The sequence below is a fragment of the Phascolarctos cinereus genome, unplaced genomic scaffold (genome assembly GCF_003287225.1).
Source record: "Phascolarctos cinereus isolate Bilbo 61053 unplaced genomic scaffold, phaCin_HiC Scaffold_3;HRSCAF=262, whole genome shotgun sequence".
Taxonomy (NCBI): Eukaryota; Metazoa; Chordata; class Mammalia; order Diprotodontia; family Phascolarctidae; genus Phascolarctos; species Phascolarctos cinereus.
The window spans coordinates 177,220,823-177,225,682 of record NW_027555736.1 but is presented as its reverse complement, the minus strand read 5'-3'; the positions used below and the strand labels follow the sequence as shown (position 1 = coordinate 177,225,682).

The 4,860-nt window shown below is 38.6% G+C and overlaps 1 pseudogene; it reads left to right on the top strand.

Annotated features, from left to right (window-relative positions):
• Positions 1 to 277: 277 nt before the first annotated feature.
• On the top strand, positions 278 to 1,527 carry LOC144456401 (stress-70 protein, mitochondrial pseudogene; annotated as a pseudogene).
• Positions 1,528 to 4,860: the final 3,333 nt, after the last annotated feature.

The window sequence follows — 4,860 nt, the reverse complement described above, 5'->3', positions numbered from 1 at the left end:
CCATGAGACTTTTAAAATAATTTCAGTGGGGCAGCTAGGTGGCCAAGTAGATAGAGCACTGGCCCTGAAGTCAGGAGGACCTGAGTTCAAATCCGGCCTCAGACCAAGCACTTGACACTTACTAGCTGTGTGATCCTGGGCAAGTCACTTAACCCCAATTGCCTAAAAGCAAAAAACAAACAAAAAAATAATTTCAGGGTGAGACTATGTGTTAGAAACAATCAAATGGGTGGTTATTGGTATTGGCTTAAGTGAAATTAACTCCTATGTGGCAGTAATGGAAGGAGAGCAAGCAAAGGTGTTGGTAAATGCTGAAGATGCCACATCTACTCCCTCGGTTGTAGTCTTCATTGACTATCGATCTGATTATCCTGAAGTGCAGAAAGAGATGAACAATGTCCTTTTCAGAATTGTCTGAGCCTCTAGTGGTGATTGCTTAGGTGGAAGCCCCCATAGAAAGCTATATTTTCAAAGCCAGATGAGTACATTTGTGTTGATGAAGATGAAGGAGACTGCAGACAACTACCTAAGTTATTAACATCCTGCTATCATTGTACAGTCAGATCTCAATTGGTGTGAATAATGAATCCCATGAAGTGCTTACATTATTCAAATTTACACTATTTGAAGTTATAAATACACATTACATATGTTAGTATATGTGTATATATATAGTGTGTGTACATATGTGTGTGTATATATATATATATATACATATATATGTATGTATATATGATATGGTAATTAGTTCCAGCCCAATGGAAATATGCAAACAAAACTTGAATAATGTGACCACTTCATGGGTTTCATTACTCATACTAATCAGTACCTAGTTGTTCCTCTAACTTATTTAGATTACTTCCAGAGATGAGTCATCAAGGATGTTAAGCAAATATTTGGCCAGGATATACTTTGAGTGATAAAGGAATCTACAATTTCTGCTTTGACTTACAACTTAGATCTGAAAAGAGAATTATTGCCATGTATTATTTAGGTGGAAGAACTTTTGACATATTTCCCCTGGAAATTCAGAAAGAAATATTTGAGAGAGAATCTACCACTGGAGAAACTTTCCTAGTTAGTGAAGACTTTGATCAAGCTATGCTCCAGTATATTACGAAGGAGTTCAAAAGACAGATAGAACATGACGTTATTAAATATAACTTGGCCCTTCATTGAGTGTGGGAGGCCTCTGAGAAGGCCAAATGTGGACTTTCTTCTGTGAAGATTGACATCAACTTTTTGTATTTGACCAAGGATGCTTCTGGGTTTAAGCACTTGAACCAAAAGCTGGCTTGCCCTCATTTTGAGGGTCTTGGCACTAAGCTCATTAGGAAGACTGCTGACCAGTGTCAGAAAGCCACATCAGATGCTGAAGTCAGCAAGAACAACATTGGAAAAGGCATCCTTATGCCTTGGCAGCATGAGCAAAATGCCAAAGGTTCACCAGGTTGTGAGGATCTGTTTGGTCAGGCCAAGGGAGTTAAGCCGTCAATCCTGATGACTTGCCCAGGGTCATGCAGCTAATGGATCCCAGTCTTCCTGACTACAGATGCAATGTTCTATTTACTGAACCACTTAGCTGTATAGGAGAATATGGTTAAATATGCAGAGAGGTATGCCAAGGATGATAAGTGAAAGAATGTGTATTAGCAGTCAATATGGCAGAAGGAATCATTAATGACACTGAAACAAATATGGAAGAATTAAAAGACCAACTATCAGCAGGTTAGTTAAACAAATTAGAAAAACAAATATTTAAATTGATAGGGTTCTTGGATCACAATGATAGCAAAATGAGAAAACACCAGGAAGGTAATATCTACTCTCCTGTAAGCTTCATTAAGGCTCCTAAAATGGAATGTAACAGGATGGTATCTGAGCAAGAAGGCCTTGGAAGTTCTGCTGCTGTGGAAGATGAGGAGGAGAGGAAGCAGTACCAGTTGACCCTGACTGGAGCAGACAGAGGCAAAACATTGGTGAAGCTTAGAAGTTAAGGGATGAAAAAAAAGTTAAGGGGTACAAAGACCTTCCTGAATAGAAATGGGTAAAATTTATTCTTACTGTGTTTTTACAGTATTCTCTATATAAAACGCTATTAATGTATAAATCTAGTGAGTACATTACCTAAATATCATTTGATAGTAATCTGAACAATAAAAAATTCTAAACATTCATCCCCCAGCTTATCTTTATTTCCCAGATGCATGTAAAAAGCCAGGGAGGGAGAATTCGCTCATCATTATAAAGGCAACATAGTTGTCTGTGATAGTCACTGTACTTCAAGGAGTAAAACAAAAGCACATCACTAAATGGAGAGTAGGGGGCTATGATCTTAAAAGAATCAGTAGGGGTAGATCCTTCTAGTTAGTCAATTACTAATCCACTGTGACTGGTGAACTCCCTTATCCATAACCCAGGCTGGGCCAGCTGTATTGCTAAAGGGGAGAACAGATTGAAAGAGAAGGGTCAACTTTGCTTTATCTAGAACTATTCATTTTGAAACAAGGTGATGCCAGGTATATTGCTCCATTCCTGAAATACCTGGTGTTGGATTGCTCGAGCTTAGGAGTTCTGCTGCAGTAGGGCTAAAGGTTGATCAGGAGTCTGCGCTTAATTCAGTGCCAATGTGGGAATTATCTAAGAGGGGGACAAAGTAGCTAAGCTTGGAATATGGAGCAGATATTCCATGTGGATCAGCAGTGAGATTAGACCTGTGAGTGGTCACTGACTTTTCAGCCTGATCAAGATAGGGTGACCCAGGCTCAAAAACAAGCAAAAAAGGTATGATGATTAAAGAGGCTCTTCAATTTATATAAAGCATCCTGTTCTCTCCACTTTTTAATCTTTGCTTTGGGTAGCTACTTCCTTGATAATTGTTCTGGATTTTCTTTAGACAAATGAATGTGAATAGAACTGAAGAAAATAAATACCATGATCCTAAATTCATGTTTACTCTACTCTACCAACATACTACTGACTTCCAGACTAGTGCTTCTTCTTTTCCATTCTACATCACTTGAGTAACTAAATAGCTAATATTTAAAATCCAAATAATTAAAAATTGAGTCCAATAGAACCACAATGGAAGAAAATACATTCTTATGGTTTCCATTGGTTTTTACTCGAATAAACATGTGCACACAAACTCCTATTCATGTAAACTCTTATTTAGACATTCAAAATCCAACAGCAATGACAGAAAATTGAACCTGAAGAATTCTCTCCTGATTTAAGACTGTTTAAATCTGAGACTATTAAAGAGATGGGAACATGCTTATTTAAACTACTTTAACACAGCTCTAGAGAGGATTCTGGGAAGATGGCAGAATAAGGCAGGAAATTACCTGGCTCTCCCACATTCCCCTACAAATAATTCATAATAGTGCCTCAAAGTGAACTTTAGAATGGCAGGAATAATTAAAATTTGGGATAAAGCAGTTGTCCAGCCTAAGACAATTAGAGAAGATGTTAGGAAAGACCTGACCTCCCAGGATGATGATCTGGTCTAACTGAATGTGCAAATACCTCCAGCAGATACAGGTGAATTAAACAAGTCTTGGAGGCAGCTGTGTAGACGGCAGTCTCAGCTTCTGGCTAGTGCTGGACATGTGACTCAGGTGCACTGACCACATGTGGTCACAGGCTGTGGGTGAGGAGGAGTGAGTACATGCTGGTGAGTGTGGTTGCCGAAGGGTGGGACCCTGCTTGCTATGGTCCCTTACAGCAGAGTTTCGTTTCCAGGGAAAAGGAGTGAGCTAAAGTCTGTGACCACTGGAGGGACCACAGGGAGTAAGAGTATTTGTGGAGGCCCTAGTCACAAAATGGTCACAAGCCCAAAAATAGTTCTTGGAAGAGCTTAAAGAGGACTTCAAAAATCAAATGAGAGATGTGGAGGACAAGTTAGGGGGGAAGATAAGAGTAAAGCAAGAAAGTCAAGAAAATTATGAAAAGAAACCTGACTATTTGGAAAAAGAGATCCTAAAACTTACAGAAGAAAATAACTACTTGAAATTAGATTTGGGCAAGGGAAAGCTAATGATTTCAGAAAACACAAAGATATAATAAACAAAATCCCAGGACATTCTAGTTTTTGAGTAGGCATTAATTCAGAGACCCTTTGAGCAGAATTTTCTTTAAAAAAAAAATGTACTAGCCTAAGAATTGGAAATCAAAGCAATGCCCATTAATTGGAGAATGGCAAAACAAACTGTGGTATATGATTGTAAGGAAATATTATTGTGCCATAAGAAATGACAAACAGGATGATTTCAGAAAAAAACTTGTAAAGACTTAAATGAACTGATGCAAAGTGAAGTGAACAGAACAAGGAGAATGTTGTACACAGTCACAGCAATATTGTTCATTGAAGGGGCAGCTAGGTGGCACAGTGGATGGATCACCAGCCCAGGATTCAGGAAGACCTGAGTTCAAATCTGGCCTCAGACACTTGACTCTTACTAGCTGTGTAACCCTGGGCAAGTCACTTCACCCCATTGCCTCGCCCCTCCCCCCAAAAATTGTTCATTGAAGAACTGTGAATGACTTAGCAATTCTCAGCAATACAATGATACAAGACAATCCGAAAGGACTAATGATGAAACATACTGTCTTCAGAGAAAGAACTGATATTGTTTGAATACTGACTGAAGCATGCTATTTTTCCATTTCTTTCATTCTTTTTCTTTTATTCAAGTCTTCTGGTACAAAATGACTAATAGGGAACTGTTTTACATGATTGCACATGTATCACCTATATCTGATTGCTTACTGTCTCAGGGAGGGGCAAGAGGAGGGAGAGAGGAAGAGAGGGATAGAATTTGGAACTCAAAACTTATTTTAAAATGTCAAAAAATTGTT